The sequence below is a fragment of the Macaca nemestrina genome, chromosome 4 (assembly GCF_043159975.1).
Source record: "Macaca nemestrina isolate mMacNem1 chromosome 4, mMacNem.hap1, whole genome shotgun sequence".
Lineage (NCBI taxonomy): Eukaryota > Metazoa > Chordata > Mammalia > Primates > Cercopithecidae > Macaca > Macaca nemestrina.
In genome coordinates, this window is record NC_092128.1 from 25,009,592 (window position 1) to 25,035,151 (window position 25,560).

General features: G+C 41.1%; 1 long non-coding RNA gene across 1 annotated transcript; it reads left to right on the top strand.

Moving 5' to 3' along the window:
- The first annotated feature begins 9,672 nt into the window (after positions 1–9,672).
- On the top strand, positions 9,673–19,405 carry LOC139362731 (uncharacterized). Its single transcript, XR_011621965.1, has 3 exons — positions 9,673–9,780; positions 16,774–16,913; positions 19,280–19,405. It is a non-coding gene; the product is annotated as an uncharacterized lncRNA (long non-coding RNA).
- Positions 19,406–25,560: the final 6,155 nt, after the last annotated feature.

Below are 25,560 nucleotides of genomic sequence, written 5' to 3' on the forward strand. Positions count from 1 at the left end.
GTAAGATCAAACAGGTATCTGTCAATAAAAAGCAGTCATTCAGGCTGGAGCTCTTTAATGTGATAATGAGATAATGCTAGGTCTCAGATTTCTCCAGGGCTTTTCAAGGGTCTGCAGACTGCACCCCACTTGTACCTCTGGTCCCAATTTGGTCCCTCTCTGTATCCTCCTCCCACTCCTCTCTCTCAGAGGCAAACGAATGTCTCAATATTCTCTTTTTACTCTTAACCCCTTTACAATCTTAAATTCACAGGGCACCCCAGATCTTCATCACTAAATTCACCAAATAGTGTGGATTGCCTACTATGTGCAAAGCACTGTGGTAAGTGTGATGCAAGATATAAACTCCAGTAAAGTCAAGTCTCTGCCCTCAGCTTATACTCTTGAAAGGGAAATAAATCAGGGTAAAGTAAGCAGAGAGTACAAATCAGGGTACCATTTTTTACCAGCTGAGGAAGAAAGGGCAGGTGACCCTTGGGGGTGAGCAGACAGGGGGAGGGGGGCAGAAGAGGGGAGTCAGCTCCTGCCTCCTTCACTTTGCAGATCAACTGCAGGACACTGCAGGTTCCAGGCCCCCCACTATTTTTCCACCTCACCCTTTTCTTGACTCTCTTCTTAACTAGCCCATTGCCCCTTGTTGTGCACTGCTGCCTTCCCTCTGCAATGAGGAGCTCTCTTCAACCACTTTTTAAAATGTAGTATTGAGGCAGGAGAATAGGATCTGGAGGCAGGGAACGTAAGGCCAATTCATGCTGACTTCCTAGAACTAAATCAAATGGAAACATTTCAGCTATGACAGGAAATATCCTTTCCATTTACACAGGGCATACACCAAGTAAATGAGTTTGTAACTTTATTTCATCCTCCTCATTTACATAGGGCATACACCAAGTAACCAGTAGAAACCTCTGGAGGGTATTTAAATGGCAGAAAATTCTGTAACCGGCTCTTGAGCCCCTGTGCTTGGCTTGCTCCTACTCTGTGGAGTATACTTTCGTTTTCAAAAAATCTCTGCTTTTGTTGCTTCATTCTTTCCTTGATTCGTCTGTGCGTTTTGTCCAATTCTTTGTTCAAGATGCCAAGAACTGGCTGGCCATCGTGGTTCATGCCTTTAATCCCAGCACTTTGGGAGGCTGAGGTGGGCGGATCATGAGGTCAGGAGTTCGAGACCAGCCTAACAAGGTGAAACCCTGTCTCTATGAAAAATACAAAAATTAGCCAGGCATGGTGGCACACACCTGTAATCCCAGTTACTTGGGAGGCTGAGGCAGAAGAATCACTTGAACCAGGGAGGTGGAGGTTGCAGTGAGCCGAGATGGCGCCACTACACTACACACAGCCTGGGAAACAGAGTGACACTCAGTCTCCAAAAAAAATATGCCAAGAACCTGGACACCCTCCACCAGTAACATATTTTATTACTGCTAGCTGCCACCCCTTCTCCTTGGGATCTTCTAAGGCTGGGCATGAGGAAGAGCCAGCTCCAGGATGTTGAGTAAAATCTCATCCCTCAGCATCACCTGAGGGAACAAGAGTTTAACAGGAGAGGGGCTGGGGCTTCCCAGGGTAGAGAGTGGGCAGATGCCTTGGCTTCTGTCTGTGAATAAGGTTCCCTGTCTGCCCTACCCTATCAGTAGGTGTACGTGGCTTCAGTGTTGGGTTGAGTGAGATCTGCTGGTACTGTTGTGGGCTGGGATGGGGGCAGTGGGATGGGCTGCATCCAATGAGCCATATACCTTGATGAGAATGTGAGACAGGCTTGGACACCACATGGCCTGCATTTGATACAGGAGGGGGGCAGGAAAGTGCTGGGTAGAGAAGGGCATGGTTCCTGGCTAGGGCTCCACCCTCAGGCCTGTGCCCACAGACCTAAGTGAGGACAGGCGTTACTGTTTTCATACCCAAATGCTGCATTTTGCAAAACCACCCAGGCCTGCCACACCCCTATCCTGTGCCCATGAACACCCCAAAACCCTACCGGGCACAGGCACAAGTGGTTGGACGTCAAGAGGAACACACTGGCAGAAGAGCACACCAGCAGGCACCAGAGACACTGGCAGGTCATGTACAACAGGACAATGTGGAGTTCAGTCAAGGGTGGTTGGAAGAGAACCTGGCCACTGAGGGGCGTGACTCCAGGGAAAGACCACCCCGCTTCTGGCTCCTGTCCATCTGCTAAGAGTTACTTTGACCACTCAATAAAACCTTGCCCTCATTCTCCAAGCCCATGTGTGATTCAATTTTTCCAGTACAGTAAGGCAAGAACCCCCGAATACAGAAAGCCCTCTGTCTTTGTGATAAGGCACAGGGTCTAATTGAGCTGATTAACACAAGCCACCTACAGATGGCAAAACTAAAAGAGCACATTGTAACACATGCCATGTGACTTGTTCAATGACAGAGATACGAAAATCTATCAAGTACTGCCAGTAGAGTTGGCTTCTGTCCTTATGATGCTTACAGTAAAAAGGACCAGTAATACTGAAAATAACGGCCTTTACTGGTAACACCAGCTGTTACTGGTAATATGTACTTGGGCAAGGCATTTATCCTCTTATATCCTCAGTTTTCCCAACAGAAAAATGGTGTTAATCTATGTGTTGCTCAGCTGAATGTAAGAATTACCTGAAATAGTGTAAATGCAGTGCCTAGCATGGTATGTGGCACATAGTAAAAACACTGGGTAAATGTTCTCCTTCTCCCCAGTTCCTTTCCATTAAAATTTGAGATTCAAGCTTGCCTTTGCACTGTAGGGGAACAAAAACATCTTTTCCTCATCCATTGTTAGCTTCATGGCTAAAGCCCCTATAACAAAAGACAGATTAATAAGAGAAAAAGCATACAAATTTATTTAGTAAGTTTTACACACATGGAGCCTTTATAAAAAAATAACCCAAAGAAATACTTTAAGTATAATTTAATGCTAAGTTTAGTGAAGAATGGACAGTCGTGGAGAAATATGACTGGATAAAGGGGGGATGATTTGATGGTAATAAACTAGGGAGATCTTAGCAAGGTCTATTTGTTCAGATTCTTCTCTGTGTCTTTGTATCCTCAAAGATAAGAATGTTCCTTTCCTGCAGGTGTAGAGAGGGCACCTCTTGAATAAGGGTCTTATAACCTGCTGCAGGGGAAGGTCAGAAAATCCTTCCTAGGTTTTATGCTTCAGAAGAGAAGTGTGAAAGAAAGTCAGAAAGTGACCCTCCTGCTTCTTTGGTTTTCTCAAATTCTTTCAGCCTACAATATTCAATATGTCAAGATAGCCATATTTTGGAGTAGCAAATCCCGAACCCCATCAGCACAAAATAATATCTGTAAACTGAGTCCTGTGGCTTTTATTTATTTATTTATTTGAGATGGAGTCTCACTCTGTTGCCCAGGCTAGAGTGCAGTGGCACAATTCAGCTTACTGCAACCTCCACCTCCCTGGTTCGAGCCATTCTCATGCTTCAGCCTCCCTAGTAGCTAGGACTACAGGTGCATGCCTCCATGAATGGCTAATTTTTGTATTTTTAGTAGAGACTGGGTTTTGCCCTATTGACCAGGCTGGTCTCAAACTCCTGAACTGAAGCGATCCGCCTGCCTTGGCCTCCCAAAGTGCTGGGATTATAGGCATGAGCCACCACCTACAGCTCGGAGTCCTATAGCTTTCAAACAGGAGGAAATACCTTATAATTTTGAAGAAATCTCTAGAAAATTAATTGGTCACACATTTTGAAGTGTTAAAAAAATCTGGGAATGGGGAATCATTAGACTGGGGTGACTCCAACATTTTAACTTTCTACGTAAGCAGACCAAAGCCTCATGTAAACGACAAAACAAAACTAAAAACTTCACCAACCAGAAACTGCCAATAAACCTCCAACTAAGATCTTTCTACTGTAAGCAATGAAATAGATTTTCTTTGTGTTACTTCCATGCCAGCCTATAAAAGCTCACTGCTCATGCTCCTACAGCTACAGAGCTCTCTGAACCTTTCCTGCTTTGGACTGTTGCCCAGTTCATGAATTGTTCTTTGCTCAAACCAATTCTGTTAAATGTATCTTGTCTAAAGTTTTTTTTCAATCAGAAGAAAGATCATCCATTGTGAAAATGAGGTGTGATGCCATAACTAGATAATGGGTTTGTATAAATAGCAAAGACTGAAGTCTTCTGTTCAGAAGAGATGGTGCTGTGCTTCCCAATAGGTGGGCCACCAGCCACATAGGACCCTCAAACACTTAAAACTGAGATATGTGGCCAGGCGCGGTGGCTCACACCTGTAATCCCAGCACTTCGGGAGGCTGAGGCGGGCGGATCATGAGGTCAGGAGATCAAGACCATCCTGGCTAACACAGTGAAATCCTGTCTCTACTAAAAATATAAAAAATTAGCCAGGCATGGTGGCGGGCGCCTGTAGTCCCAGTTACTCAGGAGGCTGAGGCAGTAGAATAGCGAGAACCTGGGAGGCGGAGCTTGCAGTGAGCCGAGATCGCGCCACTGTACTCCAGCCTGGGTGACAGAGCAAGACTCCATCTCAAAAAACAAAACAAAACAAAACAAAAAACTGAGATACACTTTAAGTGTAAAGTATATGCTGGATTTTGAAGACTTCACACCAAAAAAAAAAAAGTAAAATACTTCAATAATTTTAAAATATGGATTACATGCTGAAATGGTAATATTTTGGACACACTGAGTTAAATAATATATATTATTAAAATTAACTTTGCTTGTTTCTTTTTACTTTTTTAAATGTGGCTACAAAAATGTTTAAAATTATTGGCTGGGCGCTGTGGCTCAGGCCTGTAATCCCAGAACTTTGGGAGGCAGAGGTGGGTGGATCACCTGAGGTCAGGAGTTTGAGACCAGCCTGGCCAACATGGCAAAACCCTGTCCCTACTAAAAATACAAAAAAGCAGCCAGGTGTAGTCGTGGGCTCCTGTAATCCCAGCTACTTGGGAAGCTGAGGCAGGAGAATTGCTTGAAACCAATTGGGAGGTGGAGGTTGCAGTGAGCTGAGATCGCACCACTGCACTCCAGCCTGGGCAACAAAGGCAAAACTGTCTCTAAAAGAAAAAAAAAAAAAAAAAGAAAGTTTAAAGTTATATGTGGCTTGTATTCTATTTTTATTGGAGACTGCTGAAGTAGTAAGTAGTTTGTTTGCTTGTTTGTTTATTTGTTTGTTTGTTTGAGATGGAGTCTTGCTCTGTCACCCAGGCTGGAGTGCAGTGGTGCAATCTTGGCTCACTGCAACCTCCGCCTCCCGGGTTGAAGTGATTCTCCCGCCTCAGCTTCCTGAGTAGCTGGGATTACAGGCACCCACCACCACGCCCAGCTATTTTTTGTATTTTTAGTAGAGATGGGTTTTCGCCATGTTGGCCAGGCTGGTCTTGAACTCCTTGCCTCAGGTGACCCACCTGCCTCAGCCACCGAAAGCGCTGGGATTACAGACATGAGCCATGGCACCCGGCCTGAAGTAGTAAGTAGTTCCCACGGCAAGCCATCCTGTGTGATCTTATTCAATATTATTTGTCTTAATGAGTTTTGGTGACAACAGATCACATGTGGTATTTGTCACTTGTACCAGGCTTAATAAATACTTAAGAATAGAAGGTGTTAAGTAGGGTTGAGTGTGAGTTAGATTCTACTACCCCTCACTGTTTAGCTGAACCAGGCTTTTCTTACTGTACTTTAAGGAAAGGCCTTTCTTCCATTCTGGCGCTAAAAGCATCCAAGCTCTATCCAGATGGGACTGCGTCTCTCTTTCTCCAGATGCATCAATTAATAATACTTTGATAACCCGAGCTTCCTCTCTGTGGGAGAACTCAGTCTTCACCAGCTAATTAACTCTACAAAGAAAGCAGAGCTGCCATCATCTCAAATGTTTCCACTTGTGCTTCCTGAGACAGCCAGGAGAACAAAGCAAGAGATCACCCCTGTGGGCTGCGGGGACCTCGGGCTGGAGTTCCTGCATCTGTCTTTCTAGTTGAGAGGGACCTTCCTTGACAAACAAGAGTACTTCATCCTTCTGAAGAGAGGGATGACTTCGCTAAAAGCAGTGTTCAAGTAGTTTTTGCCACTGACCAGACCTTTCCTTTGTTAAGAGCACACACACACGCACACACACACATTTGACTAGATGAGAACAACCTCTGAATGGATTAATTTATTTTGTTTTTTGCTTTTATGTGTATTTTTTTTTAACCATTTCACTTCATTTCTTGCAGAGTAGAACCATTATTTTTTAGCTGCCTTCAAAACCTCAATTCTCTTGTTTGGATGAAAAATGGTGCATTTTCTCCTAAGTCCAACTGCCTGCTGGACCACTCCACCACCTCATAGTCAATGTGTGCAAAACAAACTCCTCCACCTCCCCCACGTGATGCTTCCTCCTAAATCTGCAAATGGCACCACTGTCCTCACAGTCACCAGGCTCAAATGTTGAAACCACGTTCCATTCAATTCCTCTCTCTCCCTTCCTCCCACATGCAAGCATTTGCCAGGTCAACCTATCATTTCACCTCTTGTCTTTATCCCCTCTTCTCTGACCTGCTGCCCTTTTCCTAGTTCAGACCTGCTTTGCGTAGTTTTCAGATGATGGCCACAGCTTCTCACCTAGGCTGCTGCTTGGCTCTGTTTCTCCAAGGAGTTGCATCCGAGATTATCTTCCTGTGCAGGTGCTGATCAAGTCACTTTCTGGCCCACAATCTGTTTTGCCATGATCTACATGCTAAGGTCAGCCACCTCAAATCATTTTAGGCCAAGATAGATAGAAATAAATATTAACATAAAACAAGCAAACTCCGCTAGATAAAAATGTAGACGTCTTTTTTTTTATTTTTATTTTTTATTTCAGATAGAGTCTTGCTCTGTCGCCAGGCTGGAGTGCAGTGGCACAATCTTGGCTCACCGCAACCTCTACCTCCTGGGCTCAAGCAGTTCTCCTGCCTCAGCCTCCCAAGTAGCTGGGACTGCAGGGGCCCGCCACCACGCCCAGCTAATTTTTGTATTTTTAGTAGAGATGGAGTTTCGCCATGTTGGCCAGGATGGTCTCGATCTCTTGACCTCATGATCTACCCACCTCGGTCTTCCAAAGTGCTGGGATTACAGGCATGAGCCACCGTGCCTGGCCCCAAAATTTAGATGTCTTTTTCAGCATTCAAAGCCTCTGTTACTTGGCCACAATAACCTTCCCATGCTCCTTTATAGACCTTGGTTCCAGTAGAACCAAACTGCTGAATGCTCTCAACATATTCTTACCCCAGGAAGCTCATGCTCCTCCATCCACTTGAGGTTCTCCTTCCCATTTCTAAAAATACAGTCCTACAAACCTGTATTCGTTTCCCAGGGCTGCTGTAACCAAGTGCCACAAGCTGGGTGACTTAAAACAACAGAAATATATTGTCTCGCAGTTCTGGAGGCGAGGAGTTCAAAATCAGTATGTTGGTAGAGCCTTGCTCCCTCGGAAGGTGCTGGGGAAGGAGCTGTTCTAGGCCTCTCTCCTGGCTTCTAATGGTTCCTAGGCTTGTGGCAGCAGAACTCAAGACTTCACACGGCATCTTCCCATGTATGTGTCTGTCTCCAAATTTCCCCCTGTAGGGAGAAAAAGGTATTTTCCTCACCCATTAACAACGTTCATGGCTGAGACCACTATAACAAAAGACATATCAGCAAGAAAAATGCATATGTTTATTTAAGTTTTATGTGACATGGAAGACTTTAGAAATAAAAATCCAGCCGGGCACAGAGGCTCACACCTGTAATCCCAGCACTTTGGGAGGCTGAGGCGGGCAGATCACGAGGTCAGGGGCTCGAGACCAGCCTGACCAACATTGTGAAACCCCATCTCTACTAAAAATACAAAAATTAGCCGGGTGTGGTAATCCCAGCTACTCAGGAGGCTGAGGCAGGAGAATCGCTTGAACCTGGGAGGCGGAGTTTGCAGTGAGCAGAGATTGCACCGCTGCACTCCAGCCTGGGCGACAGAGTGAGGCTCCGTCTCAATAAATAAATAAATAAATAAATAAATAAATAAAGACCCAAAGAACCAGGAAAACCTGTGCAGAAGTGTTATGGGAGGGCTGGGTGCAGTGGCTCATGCCTGTAATCCCAGCACTTTGGGAGGCCAAAGCGGGTGGGTCACCTGAGGTCAGAAGTTCGAGACCAGCCTGGCCAACATGGTGAAACCCTGTATCTACTAAAAATACAAAAATTAGCCGGGTGTTGTGGCGGGCACCTGTAATCGCAGCTACTTGGGAGACTGAGGCAGGAGAATCACTTGAATCCAGGAGGTGGAGGTGAGCTGAGATTGCTCCATTGCACTCCAGCCTGGGCGACAAGAGCAAAACTCCATCTCAAAAAAAAAAAAAAAAAAAAAAAGAAGTGTGATGGGAGGAGCAAAGAGAACCATCTAATGATAATACACTGGGGGGAGCTAGAAGGCCTGTTTGTCTAGCTCCTTCTTGGTGTCCCTGTATGACTTTCCTTCCCTCTAGGTATAAGACAGGACAGCTGTCACATGAGCATCTCCAGGAGAGAAGCGAGGGAGGTCAGAGAGTGACCTTCCTAGGTTTTATGGCCTGCTTCAGGGACAAAGGGTGAGGGGGACGGTGAAAATGACCTTCCTGCTTCTGCTGTTTTCTCAAATGCCAAAGTGCCACAATTTCGGTAGCATGTCCTGAGTCCCATCACCCTTTTTACAAGGACACCACTTATGGGATTAGAGGCTCGCCTTACTCCAGTATGACCTCATCTTAACTAATTACATCTACAATAACCCTAATTGCAAATAAGGTCACATTCTGAGGTACTGGGGGTTAAGACTTAAAATACGCATTTTGGCGCAGGACACAGTTCAGCTCATAACACCATCCTTTAGGTGAAGCCCAAACGCCGTCTCCTTCTGGAAACAACCTTGACCCTTTCCCCACCTCCTTACCCCAAGCTTGACATAAACTCTATCCCTCCTTGAATGCCTCTGGCCTAAGAAACTCTTACATCTTTATCATACGTGATGGCACAAAACACTGGCTTTGCATTTGAGTCAGGCACTGTGTTGGACGTGGCTCCAAGCTATTTTCTAAAGGGCTTCTCTTTCTCACACCCATGTCTCATCTCCCTTGGAGGATGGAGGACAAGAAGCATAAACACTTCAGTGAGAGCTCTCGTTGGCCCTGGGAACTGGCTGAATGTGTGTCCCTGCCATGACAGTTGTCCCCAGAACCAGAGGTAGAGTTCTGAAGACAGCTGTGAGGATTTCTTCACTTCCACCTGCTAGAGAGGCACTACCTCCAACTGCCACCCCTGAAGTACTGATATTCTCAGCTGTCCCCACCCCTCCACCCCAGCAACTTTCCCACGCAGAGCAGTTAATCTGCTATTTAAGATGCAGACCTAGCTTTCTTTTCACAGCTTGCTCAGCCACATTTTGCAGTTTTGATTAGGAAATAGTACTCCGTGTGCAAGAACTGGGTCGGGTTACACCATTTAATAAAGCTATCATGACTGATGTGAGCACTACTCACAAAAGGGAACAGGAGTCACACAGCTGTACTCTTTGTGGCATGAAATCATGCAGCTTGCACTTGGGTAAGGACCTTTCTGATGTTACCGGGTGAGGGATTAAGTCATAATTATGTAGATCTAAATTACCTTCCAGCAAACCCACTGGTGGTTCTTCATTAACATCACAGCAGGCTTTAATTCCAGCAGAAGACTGATCACCCTTCAGCTGCCCGACATCCAGCCTGAAGAATATGTTTGGAATTAAGCAGGGGTCTTAGTTGAAAAGAACATCAGGTGCTATTTCTTGGCTTTAGTCTGAGACTTTATGTTGGTATGTGTGAATCCTCCTTTCGTGACAGTGCTTGGGATGTGTGTGTGCCAGGTTCTACCCATTTGCCTTCATCGTCTCATGCTCACACACTGGAATCTGAGAATCCAGTAGTTATTAGGGACCTTGGATATCTGATCATCTGAGTTTTGATCAGAAGGCAGTACTGATCCAAGTCGGATTTCCAGGACCATTTATGACTGAGGTGGCCAGTTGATGCCACCATGAACATCTTCCAGGCCCTGGAAAACTCTTTGTGCAATGGACCAGAGCTATAACACCTTAGTGTCTATCCCTAGGGAGGCTAAAATAACCAGGAGAAGGGTCTTATGGATAAATGGGATTTTCTGGAAACTTGGGTGTTTCCCTCCCACGTCAACTTGTGGGGGTAGATTTCCAGTCAATGTGTAGGAAGCCTTGGGATTGGTTAGTTGATTTTTGTTTTGGGTCACTTAGAGGCTTCTCTCAGCAAGAATAGTCGATAAACCATTTTCTCTTCCATTTTCCATTAGAGTGAACCAAAGAGAATGCCTCCCAAGTTAGGCAGGATAAAACAACTTTGCTTTATGGAACTACAAAGCAGTCCCTGTGAATAATGAATGGTGAGATTTGCTTTTCTCCATTAGGAAGGGAGCTAGGCATTTCATACCCACCTTCTGGGAACTGCTGCCCATGAACTTTTTTCTTCTATCTGTAACAGGAATACTCTTAAGCTTACCTTAAATTGGGTAACGTTTAGCCCCTGACAAAATCATGGAGGAGATGACCAAGGGCTGGGAGAGACAGTCTGAGACAGTCGATCTCTAACCAGAATTAGATAACAGGCTTAAAAAAAGAATATATTACCCAGTTCCACTCCAGATGTACTAAATCAACATCTCCAATGGTTGGGAGTTGAATTTTCTTCTTTGAACTTCCATAAGCTCAAATTTTTAATTTTAATTGTTGCTACTCTCCTAAGTCTTCCATGTGGTTTCTGATCTCTGTTTTTTAAAATTTTTATCTTTTTAATGTGTATATATCATAATTCCATACTACTTCATATTTTTTCTGTAAAAAAAATGGTGGTGGTGGTGGATGTCAAGTTATAAGTCAACTTGAAAACAGAGTTGTGATGGTTAAGATTGAGTGTCAACTTGACTGGATTGAAGGATGCAAGGTATTGTTCCTGGTTGTGTCTGTGAGGGTGTTACAAAAGGAGATTAACATTTGAGTCACTGGATGGGAGAGGCAGACCCACCCTCAGTCTGGGTGGGCACCATCTAATCAGCTGCCAGGGAGGCTAGAATAAAGCAGGCAGAAGGATGTGGGAGGACTTGATTTGCTGAGTCTTCCAGCCTACATGTTTCTCCCGTGCTGAATACTTCCTTCCCATGAACATTAGACTCCAAATTCTTCAGTTTTTGGACTCTTGGACTTACACCAGTGGTTTGTCAGGGGTTCTTGGGCCTTTGGCCATGGTCTGAAGGCTGCACTGTCGGCTTCCTGACATCTGAGGTTTTGGGATGGACTCCCTTCCCTGCTCAGCTTGCAAATGGCCTATTGTGGGACTTACACCTTGTGATTGTATGAGTCAATACACCTTAATAAATTCCCCTTCATATATACACCTATATCCTATTAGTTCTGTCCCTTTAGAGAATCCTGACTAATACAAGAGGTCTTCTAAAAAACCCCCTACCCAGTAGAGAAGAAAATCACATTCAACATTGTGATAAATGGCCCTCTATCTTGGATTGAAGTATTTAAGTGAAAAGCAGCACACCACTTTAAAATGTGACTTATTCTATTGTGGGCTAGTCTTCCTAGGTAAAGTTCTTCCTTTTATTAAAACTCATTGTGCTTTTGATTTGCACCTCTCTGATGATTAGTGATGTTGAACATTTTTTCATATATTGTTTGTATGTCTCCTTTTGAGAAGTGTCTGTTCATGTCTTTTGCCCACTTTTCAATGTTTTTTGTTTGTTCGTTCAATTATTTAAGTTCCTTATAAATTCTGGAAATTAGACCTTTGTTGGATGCATAGTCTGCAAATATTTTCTCTCATTCTGTGGGTTGTCTGTTCACTCTGTTGATAGTTTCTTTTTCTATGAAGAAACTCTTTAATTAGGTCACACTTGTCACTTTTTGTTTTTATTGGAATTGCTTTTGAAGACTTAGTCATACATTATTTCACAGAGTCCATGTCCAAAATGGTGTTTCCTAGGTTTTCTTCTAAGATTCTTAAAGTTTGGGGTCTTACATTTACTTTAATGCCTCTTGGGTTATTTTTTTATAAGGTGAAATGTGGGGGTCCAGTTTCATTTCTCTACATATGGCTATCAAGTTATCCCAGCAAGATTTATTGAATAGAAAGTCTTTTCCCCATTGCTTATTTTTGCCAACTTTGTAGAAGATTAGATGGCCGCAGGTGTGTAGCTTTATTTCTGGGTTCTCTATTCTGTTTCATTGGTGTATGTGTTTGGTTTTGAGCCAGTATCATGTAGTTTTCATGACCGTAGCCTTATAGTATGATTTGAAGTTGGGTAATGTGATGCTTCTGGCTTTGTTCTTTTTGCTTTGGATTGTTTTGGCTGCTTGGGCTCTTTTATGGTTCCATACGAATTTTAGAATAGTTTTTTCTAAATCTGTGAAAAATGAAGTTGGCAGTTTGATAGGAATAGCACTGAGTCTGTAGATTGCTTTGGAAAGTATGGCCATTTAAATAACATAGATTCTTCTAATCCATGAGCATGGAGTATTTACCCATTTGTTTGTGCCATCTATGATTTCTTTTTTGCAGTGTTTTGTAGTCCTCCTTGTAGAGATCTTTCATCTTCTCGGTTATATGTATTCCTAGGATTTTTTTGTTGGTGTTTTGTTTTTGGTGTGGCTATTATAAATGGAATTGTGTTCTGATTTGGCTCTCAGCTTGAATATTGTTGTTGGTGTGTAGAAATTACGTATTTGATTTTGTACACTGATTTTGTAGCCTGAAACTTTGCTGAAGTCATGTATTAGTTCCAGGAGCCTTTCGGTGGAGTGTTTAGGGTTTTCAAGGTATAGAATCCTATCATCCACGAAGAGAGATAGTTTAACTTTTCCTATTTGGATGCCTTTTATTTCTTTCTCTTGCTTGATTGCTGTGGCTTGGACTTCTAGTACTATCTTGAACAGGAGTAGTAAGAGTAGGTATCCTTGTCTTGTTCCCCTTCTCAAGAGAAATGGTTTTAGCTTTTGCCCATTCAGTATGATGTTTGCTGTAGGTTTGTCATAGATATGTTCCTTTGATGCCTAGTTTGTTGAGGATTTTTATTATGAATGGATGTTGGATTTTATTGAAAGTTTTTTCTGTATTTATTGAGATGATCATATGGTTTTTGTTTTTAATTCTGTCTATGTGGTGAATCACATTTATTGATTTGCATTTAATGATTGGCATTTGAGGATTTTTGCATCTATATTCATCAAGGATCTTGGCCTGTAGTTTTCCTTTTATGTTGTGTCTTTGCCAGGTTTTGTTATCAAAACTGATGCTGGCTTCACAGAATGAGTTAGGGAGGAGTCTCTCCTCCTTGATTTTTTAAAACAGTGTCGGCAGAATTGGTACCAGCTCTTGTTTGTATGTCTGGTAGAATTTGCCTATGAATCCACCCAGTCTGGGACATTTTTTGGTTGGTAGTTTTTAAATTGCTGATTCAATTTCAGAACTCGATATGGGTCTGCTCAGTATTTCAGTTTCTTCCTGATTCAGTTTTAGAAGATTGTGTGTTTCCAGGAATTTATCCATTTCCTTCAGATTTTCTAGTCTGTGTGTGTAGAGGTGTTCATAATAGTCTCTTAGGATCTTTTGTATCTCTGTGGAATCAGTTATAATGTCATCTTTGTCATTTCTGATTGTGCTTATTTGGATCTTTTCTGTTAACCTAGCTAGCAGATTATTAATCTTGTTCATCCTTTCAAATAATCAACTTTTGGTTTTGTTGATTCTTTGTATGGATTTTTGGGACTCAATTTTTTTCAGTTATGCTCTGATTTTAGTTATTTCTTTTCTTCTGCTAGATCTGAGGTTCATTTGCTCTTATTTTTCTAGTTCCTCTGGGTGTGATGTTAGATTGCTAATTTGAGATCTTTATAACTTTTTGAGGTAGACATTCAGTGTTATAAACTTTCCTCTTAACACTGCTTTTGCTGCATGCCAGAGATTTTGATATGTCGCATCTCTGTTTTCATTTATTTCAAATAATTTTATTTCTGTCTTGATTTTGTTGTTTACCCAAAAGTCATTCAGGAGCAAGTCATTAAATTTCCATGTAATTATGTGGTTTTGAAGAGTCTTCTTGGTATTGATTTCTATTTTTATTCCACTGTAGTCTGAGAGTATGGTTGGTATAATTTCGAGTTTTAAAAATTTATTGATACTTGCTTTATGAATGAGCATCTGATCAATCTTGGAGTATGTTCCATATATAGATGAGAAAAATGTATATTCTGTGGTTGATGAGTAGAGTATTCTGCATATATCTAATAGGTCCAATTGGTGACGTGTTGAGTTTAAGTCCAGGATTTCTGTGTTAGTTTTTTGCCTCGATGACCTGTCTAATGCTGTTAGTGGGTTGTTGAAGCCCCCCGCTATTATTGTGTGGCAGTCTAAAATCTTTTTGTAGATCTAGAAATACTTGTTTCAATAATCTGGGTGCTTCAATGTTGGGTGCATATATATTTAGAATAATGAACTCTTCTTGTTGAATTGGATTATCATTATGTAATGCCCTTCTTTGTCCTTTATTCCTGTTGTTGGTTTTAACTCTGTTTTATCTGTTATAAGAAGAGTGACCCCCTGCTTTTTGTTTTGTTTTGTTTTGTTTTGTTTTCCATTTGCATGGCAGATCTTTCCTCAATCCTTTACTTTGAGCCGTTGGGCACCATTATGTGTGAGATGGGTCTCTTAAACACAGCACATGGAAGGAAGGGTCTTGTTTTTTTAATCCAACTTGTGACTCTATGCCTTTTACATTCAAGGCTAATATTTATGTGTGAGGTTTTGATCCTATAGTGAAGTTGTTAGCTTTTTGCTTTGTAATTTCTATTGTGTTTTTGCTCCATTGGGTCTGTAGTCTATGTACTTAAGTATGTATTTCTGGCAGTAGGTATCGTTCTTTGGTTTATTTTATTTATTTTATTTATTTATTTATTTTTTGAGATGGAGTCTCACTCTGTCACCCAGGCCGGAGTGCAGTGGTGCAATGTTGACTCACTGCAACGTCCACCTCCTGGGTTCAAGCAATTCTCCTGCCTCAGCCTCCCAAGTAGCTGGGATTACAGGCGTGTACCACTACACCTGGCTAATATTTGTATTTTTAGTAGAGATGGGGTTTCACCATGTTGGCCAGGTGGTTTCAATGTATATAACTCCCTTCAGGATCTCTTGTAAGGCTAGTATAGTGGTAAAGAAGTCCCTTAGCATTTTCATGTCTGGAAAAGATTTTATTTCTCCTTTGCTTATGAAGATTAGTTTGGTGGGATATGAAATTCTTGTTTGGAATTTCTTTTCTTTGAGAATGCTGAAAATAGGCCCCAAGTCTCTTCTGGCTTATAAGGTTTCTGCTGAGTAGATACTATTATTATGCAGTCCTTTAACTCTTTAGACATGATTTCCTTTAATTCTTTGAAAATATTCATATTGGATGATTAAAAGTATCTGTATAATGAGTCCAGTATCTGGATTTCCTCAATTTCTATTGACTCGTCTTTTCCTGTGTACGTCTTTTTCTGATTTCTCTGTGCATCTCATAAGTTTTTTTGTTAAAAACTGGACTTTTTTTCTTTAAAATTTTTTAATTGAAATATGTCTTATAATATTGACCCTTTTAAAATGTTCATATAATTCAGTGGATTTTAGCACATTCACAAGGTTCTGGAAGCATCACCACTAATTCCAGAACACTTTCATCAACCCAAAAAGAAACCCCTTACCTAGTAATTCAAAACTGGACATTTAAAATAATGTAATGTAGTAACTCTGGAAATCAGACCAAGTCACATAACCCTTATTCAAAATGCTTAAGAACAAAGGTGTTTCGGATTTTGGATTTATTTTGGATTATTTGCATATATACAATGAGATATATTGGGGATGGGACCCAAGTCTAAATATTAAATTCATTTGTGTTTCATATACAGCTGAAGGAAACAAAAATATTCCTCTCTAAAGTACTGGGGATTTTAGTTAAGTCTTATAAAAGGTTTAAACACAGGGGCACACTCTGACCCTGCTCTCTGCCTTTCCCACATAAAGATGGGCCCCTTTATAATGCTTGCTTATAAACTGAGAAACAGAAGTCGGAAACAGTGCTGCTAGATCATCTAGAGCAGACTTTACTCTTCTCATAAATTTACCTTTCCACATTTTCCTGCCTTTTGGAAGCCTTCTTTGTCTTGTTACTATATAAGATTTATGGGTCTTTGTGAAAATACTGTCAGAGGCATTGAACCTGAGCAACTCCATCTTGAATAAGGGCTGGGTAAAATGAGGCTGGGACCTACTGGGCTGCATTCCCAGATGATTAAGTCATTCTAAGTCACAAGATGAAATAGAAGTTCAGCACAAGATACAGGTCATAAAGACCTTGTTGATAAAATAGGTTGCAGTAAAGAAGCCAACTAAAACCTACTAAAACCAAGACAGCCATGAAGAGTGACCTTTGGTCATTCTTACTGCTACACTCTCAACAGTGCCATGACAGTTTACAAATTCCATGGCAATGACAGGAAGTTCCCCTATATGGTCTAAAAAGGGGAGGCATGAATAATCAAGCCTTGTTTAACATATCATCAAGAAATAACCATAAAAATAGATAACCAGCAGCCCTTGTGGCTGCTCCATCTATGGAGTAGCCATTCCTTTATTCCTCTACTTTCTTAACAAACTTGTTTTTGCTTTGCACTGTGGACTCGCCCTGAATTTTTTCTTGCCCAAGATCCAGGAACCCCCTCTTGAGGTCTGCATCAGGACCACTTTCCTGTAACATCTTTCTGGCAACCATGAAGGGATGATACTGAAGAGACCCCTAATCCCAACTAAAAATCATCTGCTCGCACCAATTTTGGCTGACTTTGGGTAAGTGGGGTGCATATACCTGGGTAAAGAATGGGATTGGGTTAGAGGCTCAACTTTCGGGAGTTAGAGTCTCTCCTAAGACAAAGTGGGTTAGAGGCCCCTCTTGGTAAAGTCTCTTTTGGCTAAGGATGGGTTTGGCACTATGGGATGCTAACTGCTGTTCTCTTTGGATTAATCTACCTTGCACTCATTGCTGATGGCTGTGGGTGACAGGATTAGGCATGTACAGGATCATGGGACATGGGGAGTGTCTTCCTCCCTAAAAGGGAAAACCTAAGAGCTGATGAAACTGCTGGAAAAGATCCCTTCATGACCAACAAGCAGCTGCCTGAACATTTGAGCAATGGGTGGATCTTTCTCTGGTCTCCCTGAGCTCTTCGCCTTCCCCACCCTGCCTCAGGCAATGCTTTCTTTCTCTTTCCCTCTCTCTTTCTATGCTAACCAGTTGAATTAATGGTAAAAATCACATTTATCTCCTCTGTAAAGTTATGATTAATGGAAAAAGGATTTGAGAGACTAGTGTTAAGCTGTAGTGAATCTGGTGCGCTTTGTGTGTTTTTCTGTATTGTTCTGTCATAAAGAGGGGTACCTTAGGATAGTTCTGTCATAAAGAGGGGTACCTTAGGATAGGGCTTTTCAAAATGGCCCAACAAACTGGTCAGCTACAAACTTTGCTGCAGGTCCCTGAAAAAAACTGGATGAGGTTTCCTTCTTGTCTAGTATGTCCTTGGGAGCTTGACCTTGTAACCATGTGGCTGTGCTTTCTCCTTTCACAATGGTGGCCTGGGTTCAGGGTCCAATTCCTGGCTTAGAGAATGAGTCCTTTATCTTCTGTCTGTCTGTGTATTTATATGTGTTGTGTGTGTGATTATATATGAAAGAGCTTTGATTAATTGGCTTAAAAATAAGTGCTTAAATCAAATATTTTGTCAAAAAAGTAGAAAGTGTAATGCCTTTTACTTCATGTGACTTTAATACTCTTTGGAAAATAGAGATGGTTTTTTAAATTATTGGTAAAATAAAAATATCCTCCAAAATGTAAACATCTGGTCTAAATTATGCAGGTCAGATATTAAGTTTACTAAATGCTTTAAGGTCATAAACTGCTTCTTTGACTTTTAAAAATTGTTCAGTCTACCTACTTTGAAGCACTAGATTCTAGATAAGGCCTGGAGACATGTGGAATTAGCCATACCCCATAGCTATGCAAAGAAGTTTATAAAGAAAAGAGACTTCATATAAGAAAGGATCTTATATGGTAAATTCTTGTCCTAAACTGAAATAACTGGTTGTTTAAAAAAAGGGATGTTTAGGATAAGTCACAAAGTCAAAGTATGTCGTAGATAGTCTGTGTAGGTCACGAAATTCCCATAACAGGGAATTTATGCAAGAAATGTAAAATTTAAAGGTGATTAGGCCTCCTAAATGCTTCATAGAATACTACTGTGATGCTTAACTGTACAACTTGCCTGCTTTACAGCTAGGTAAGGCTTGGGACATGTGAAGTTAGATGTTGAAAAGAGTAAGGACTTATCTGCACTTCTGTCTGGGTCCTAGGCTCCACACTAGTACATAATTAAAATGGCTTACTAACCAGGCTTTTCACCAGAAGTAAGAGTTGCTAAGAGTTAACAGTGTAACATGTATTTGAGACTAAAAAACAGTTTTATGTGCAAGGTGTGTAAAGAAAGTGAAATGTGTTTTTGGTAAAAGATTATAAGAAGTCATAGGAATGTGGATTTTTTATGCCTAAAGTGTTAAAGGATTGTTTTAAGTTAGATAAGGTAAAGCTGAAGATTTAAGCAAGTTGTGGAAGGTTTGTGAAAAATTAGTTGTAAAAGAGATTCTGTGTGTGAACATATTGGCTGAAGTTAAAGGGGTATCATTCAGTTTTTCCATAAATTGAACAGTGGAATAAAAGAACAACAAGTTTTTCTTAAAGCAAAAATCTGCTTATAATCTGCTCTTAATAAAAATTTGTAAAGGGTTATACAAGATTTATGAAAATCTTATCTTATGGTCAAATGGATTAAGATTGGACAGATTTATGTATAAGGTTTTATTAAGAATTGGGTTTAACAGTACACTAATGCAAAGGTAAAATTTGCCTTGCTTGGTATAGTAAAATCATACAAGAAGCACTGACAAATATAATAAAACTTATTGTAGGTTATTAATAATTATAATTGTTACATAAAATCATTGTATGCCACAGAGGTAACCAAACTTCTTTTTCAATCATGTTTTTGGCTGTTGTTGTCCCAAAACACTTTGTCATCCACAAACAATTGTTGTCTTGTTTTAATCCTCTTCAAAAGGTGGTTTATAGTCAGCTATAGAACTCTAACAGGTGTTCTTAAATGCAGGTTTCTGATAACTTTGGAAATTGTGACATTAGAATAGAAGAAACAACTTTCAGAACTCTCATGGAGAACTGAAATGTTCATGAATATCAAACAGAAGAGAAATTAACTGCATGGAGTAAACTAAAAGAAGTCTAAAGTAATCTTTTTAACTTTTTGCTTAAAACGTTGCTGATGCCTTGTTTTGTTTTTCAAAGTCAAGAAAACAAATTTTAAGCTATTTATGGCTTTTATCAATTAGGTAAAGTATACTCCTATGAACCCAATTTGGAGCATATTTGTTTCTCTCTACCTTGTTTCTCCAGAATTTGGAAACTACATGTGAATAATCTTAATTTATGGCAATATAGTTATTTGCATAAGTTATTTGCAATAAGAATCTGTTTTCTTTTGTAACAGGACACAATTGGAAAAACTAGTTATTTTACCAAGGCTTTGACTGGAATGGTGTGTTTTCCTTTAAGGAATTAAATTTGACTTACAGGGCCAATAAAAGTCCCTTGGGAAAACTGGCTTCATAACTTGTCTACACAGTCTCTGTACAGGGTTCCTGACATGTCGTAAGTAAAGAATGTCACTTTCTATCAGGCCTGGAGAGCTAAGTTATCTTGAAACCTCAAGAGGAGAGGAATTTATTCAACTTACAGGTATTTGAGGGTACAAACCCATGGCAGGGCTCAGCTCTAAAAAAGTCTTATCTAAGATTCCTTTTATGGAACAGAGTTCCATCAATGGCAATTTAAAGACAGCTTATGTGAAAAATAATTATTCTTGCTGCACTTTATACAAATAATCAGGCCAAGTAAAATAAAACAAATCAGTCTTACCATGATTTATCTTAATAAAAATGGGAAACTGCAGAGAGAAAAATTATGTTTCAAGAACTATGGTACACTTGTTATTAAATTCTAGTCTCATTAGTTGTTTATCAGTTTATTTCCTGCAATTAAGACTGATCCTGCTTATTCCTGTGAACCAACCAATGATCTCTGGCTGCTGCTCAGAAGAAACAAGAGGCATGGGTAATGTAAAAATCTGGATCAATATTCTAATTCTAGGCACATATTGAAATCATCTAGCAACCCCATATCAGCTTGGTTCCAACAGCTGCCCAGTTCATGGAAAGCCTTCTAATTTAGTTTACTTGGGATAATTTTACTTATTTTGCCTTACTCTTGTGTAATATATTGCTGTTGTACTCTTTGTGTAGGAATGAGGATGAGGTTACTCAATGTTTTCTTAAATTGAACACTTATTAATATTCCAGATATCACCTTTTGTTGGAACTCAAAAGTTATGAATGGCCCTCATCATACCAATGCTTTCTGACTGAGCTGTTCTCTACCCCAAATACAAGAGACTCTAATAGTTAGGCATGAACATCATTGCCCCTATTCTGCCTGAAGAAGTTACAGAAGATAGATCTTCATTCCTCTGCAAACCTTGAAATTAGGGTTGTCTTTTAAAAGAAGGGGTGGGGGAAAATGTCAGAGGCATTTGAAACAGACCAAATCAATCTTGGATAGGGGCTGGGCAAAATGAGGCTGAGACCTACTGGGATGCATTTCCAGATGGTTAAGGCATTCTAAGTCACGGGATGAAATAGGAGGTCAGAATAAGATGCAAGTCATAAAGACCTTGTTGATAAAACAGTTTGCAGTAAGGAATCCGGCTAAAATCCACCAAAACCAAGATGGCCATGAAGAGTGACTTCTGGTTGTCTTCACTGCTACACTCCCACCAGTGTCATAACAGTTTACAAATGCCATGGCAACAACAGGGTTCCCCTATATGGTCTAAAAAGGGGAGGCATGAATAATCTACCCCTTGTTTAGCATATCATCAATAAATAACCATAAAAATGGGTAACTAGCAGTCCTTGTGGCTGCGTTGTCTATGGAGTAGCCATTCTTTTATTCCTCTACTTTCTTAATAAACTTGCTTTTGCTTTGTACTGTGGACTCGCCCTGAACTTTCTCTTGCCCAAGATCCAACAATCCTCTCTTGGGGTCTGGATCAGGACCCCTCTCTTGTTAACAATACTATTTAAGCAAGGCCCCAGTACCACTGCCTTGAGAGGGAAATACTTTTGAACTGAGGGCTTTCCCTGCAATGGGTACACCATGCATTACTAAACTTCTACTTGTTTTTCTTCTGTTAATCTTACTTTTGTTTTCAGGAGGGTGTCTCAATTAAGAACTTAAAAAAGAAAGGAAAAGAAATTATGTTTGCTCCCCTACATACTTTATGCACAGAGCCTGAAAGTAATTGTTTATAATACTTTTAATAATTTCGTGCATGAAACAAAGTTCTGACTGAGACCTGTCATATGAGGTCAGCTGTGGAATTTTCCACTCATGGCATCATGTCAGTGCTCAACTTTCAAATTTTGGAACATTTCAAATTTCAGATTTTTATATTATGGATGCTGAACCTGTACCCTCTGTATCCAGGGTTTGTTGTTGCTGTTTTGTTGTTTTTACTGTTTGTTTAGTAACTTTCCTGGACAAATTCTGTAAATAAGTATTTCCTATTATGATTGAAGTCCTACTCAGTTAACTTAGTGGTCAGCTAATAATTGAACAGAGATTTTCTTAAGTTCTTTGAACTAATAAGTCTCTAACCTTAGCCAAGGGGTACTGTTAGCTATGTGTTGGCGCACACTTTCAATGCTCTGGTATGACTTCCTGCTTGCAAGGTCAGCCAGAGGTGAGAAGTTAGGTTCCACTTAGGTCTTTCCTGAGCACACACAGCTCTGCCATGTGTATGGCCTTCCAGATCCCCTGTGATATGCTGGAGCTTTTCAAAGCCCCCTGTGAATATCCCCTTCCCAAGATCTTCCTTTTAAATGTTTTGCCAGGCTCCCATTTGCCCCAACTGGTATTGCAGCCTCAGGCAGCCACATGTTAAATCATTGCTATTGGTTGTTTTTGACAAACACCCTAGGGATAAGTTCTACTCCCCAGATCCCAAACAATGAGTTGTGAATCAGATCAAATAATTGCAATAACATCCTGTGAATGGAGCTTTTCCAGGGAGCTGAAAGACAGGTAAAATAGTGACAAATCTAAGGAGATGTGCTTTTGGGGGAGCTCTAAACCCAGGTTATACCTCCGATGGCAGTAAGGCTGCTCATATTCATAGCTTCCATAATTGCAGAGCTGCTGTTTTCAAGGTTTCTGCAGAGTGGGAGTGAGGAGTACAGGAATAGTGCAAGTTATCATGTTACAACATTTTGCTATTCTTACCAAGATTCAGCAGTTTTTCTTGCATAACTGTTCCTTGGATTTTTTGCAAGCCTTTGGTTAACTGCAGAGTTTTTAAAAAGTTGATTATTATTATTATTATTATTATTATTTTGGCCATGTATTCTTAAGAGTGGATTTTGGGAAGGTTATTACTTCACCATTCTGGAAGTTTCCAACCTCTCAACCTGACCTAGAGCTGCAATGAACAGTTATGAGGTATTAAAGCAAACTAAACATGGTCTGAGAAGGACTCCATACTTCTATATTTGAGTCCTTGTGGATGAACTGTAACCTAACTGGATAGGTAGACAAGATTAAAAATCTCATTTAGGAGTATGCACCTGTAACAATAGCTGAGTCTTGGCCAGTCCCAGCAGCCATACTTCAACCACTCATATACTGCTGAGTGTTCAAAATGTGTTCAAAAAAGGCAAATGCCCAGCTGTAACCAACCCAGCTGTTTTTATGCCTTACTTCCGATTTCTGTATGTCACTTCCCTTTCTTTGTCTATAAATTTGTTCTGACCACCAGGCATCACTGTAGTCTCTCTGAATCTGCTGTGATTCTGAAGGCTGCACAATTCGTGAATCATTCATTGCTCAATTAAACTCCTTTAAATTTAATTTGGCTGAAGTTTTTCTTTTAACAGAGGCTTAGCAATGGAATTAAGGGGATGGGAAGACTGTCCTTTTGGTGAATTTTTATTTTTATTTTTTTATTTATTTTTATTTTTTACAGCTGCACCAAATGCTTTTCCAGAAGTTTCTGTCCTTTCCCTCTTTTTTTTTAATTGAGACAGAGTCTCGCCCTGTCACCCAGGCTAGAGTGCAGTGGCGTGATCTCGGTTCACTGCAAGCTCTGCCTCCCGGGTTCACGCCATTCTCCTGCCTCAGCCTTCCGCGTAGCTGGGACTACAGGTGCCCGCTGCCACGCCCGGCTAGTTTTTTGTAGTTTTATTAGAGATGGGGTTTCACTGTGTTAGCCAGGATGATCTCGATCTCCTGACCTCGTGATCTGCCCGCCTTGGCCTCCCAAAGTGCTGGGATTACAGGCATGAGCCACCTGTCCTCTCTTTGAGCACTTGGAAAGCCTGTGCCCTTTGTAACCACCTGTCAGCCTTGCAAGGTAGAAAGGTATCCACATTCAGAGAAACCTTCCTGAGGCCCTACTGATACAAAGATAATCCAAGGGGAGTCCTAATGTCAGCCTGAGATGAGAGGATCTTCCAGCCTCTTGGGACCTTCTCTCCGATCAGCTTTCTCAGCGAGGTTTCCCAGTGCCACTAGTCGCTCTTCTCCTTGCCTTGATGGTGCCTCACCAATTTGTAGCTATCTTCTCACTTTTGGCCACCCCTCAGGCACTTTTTGTGTACTGCGTGATGCCCTAAGAGATTTTAAACTGTCTGTAACACTGGCAAGAGCTATGTCTCTTCACTATTGGGAAATAAGGAAGTCTCAATGACTTTCACAAGAATATTCCGAATTATAACCAAGATCTGCACGTCTGGCTTAGCAGGAGCTGCCTTCAGAATGGCCAGTTATTGCCAGTGACCGGTGTGATAACTGATCAGTAGAAACTCCACACTCTTGGATGAGTCATGTTTCCAGGCTGATTACATCTCTTTCACAGCAAATGGCCTTCTCGGGAGAGCCAGTTTAGCATCTCACTGGAGCCAGACAGCCTTGGTATTAGAGTGATAGCATAAGGGATCCTTTTTGTTTGCTATAATAAGCCTCATTTCCTATGAAGAAGGAAGTGGAGAGATTTTGACTTTGCAAGACACTTCTAGAGAGAAATTGGCCCACACAGTAAGAGGAGCAGAAGGAGAACAACTTGGATGTATGCGTCAGACCTTGCCCCCTTGAAAATCCTGAACCAGACAGTGTGGCAGATTACAGATGGCTGCAAATTCATTGATATTCCTCATGTTGAGAGGTTGGATCTATGACTGGCCTATTACATTTTGACCTTTAGAGTATGGTCAAAGTGATGCTATGCTCATTTTAGGACTAGCATTTAAAAGGACTAGTCACATCTGTTTTGGTTTTTTTAAGAGCCTTGAGTCACGAAGTTCAACTACCCTGCTGAAGAGATCACATGGATAGGCTCTGAGACTACAGCCTGAGAGCTGTTCCCACCAAGGTGTCAGGCTTGTGAATGAAGCCATCTTGGATGTTCCAAACTGGCCCAGGTATCAGCTTAGTACCATCAGGTGACTAGTTGGTGCCATATGGAACAGAAGAATCACCCAGCTGATCACCCCTCAAATTCCTGACCCATAGTATCATGAGATACAATAACTGTTTTAAGCTACTAAGTCTTGGATTAGTTTGTTTTGCAGAGACAAATAATGAGAACAGGGAGCCAGTTGCCCTTCTGTGAGAGTCTGCCTTAGACATGAGCAAGGGACCAGAGATAGACCCTTACATTTCTGCAGCTGCATCTAGATGGGGCCCATATAACCTCTCTTAGGGTGTCCTGCTGGTGCATCATTGAATGGGGCTCCTAGGTGTCTACTTAGTACACTAGCTGGTCATACCCTCCCTTGTCCTCTTGGCGAATAGCAAATCTTGTGCTTATGACTAGCAAATTTATATATCTAGAAGGAAAATTGCTGAGTCACAGATATGTAAATTTCTAAACTTTTTGATACACACTGTCAAATTGTATTCCAGAAAGATTCCACCCTTTTCCAGTTGCTTCCAAAGTCTATGAGAGTGCTTACTTACTGCCCCCTCAGTAACACTGGCTGTTATCAACTGTGTGGTAACTGTGACTTTATATGTAATGTCATCCATTTGCATGACCTTGTCAGAGGCCTTTGCCAGAGCAACTTCATCTTGAATATGAGCTGGGTAAAATGAGGCTGAGACCTAGGGGGCTGCATTCCCAGACGGTTAAGGCATTCTAAGTCACAGGATGAGATAGGAGGTCAGCACATGATACAAGTCATAAAGAACTTGCTGATAAAAGAGGTTGCAGTAGGCTGGGTGTGGTGGGTCATGCCTATAATCCCTGCACTTTGGGAGGCCGAG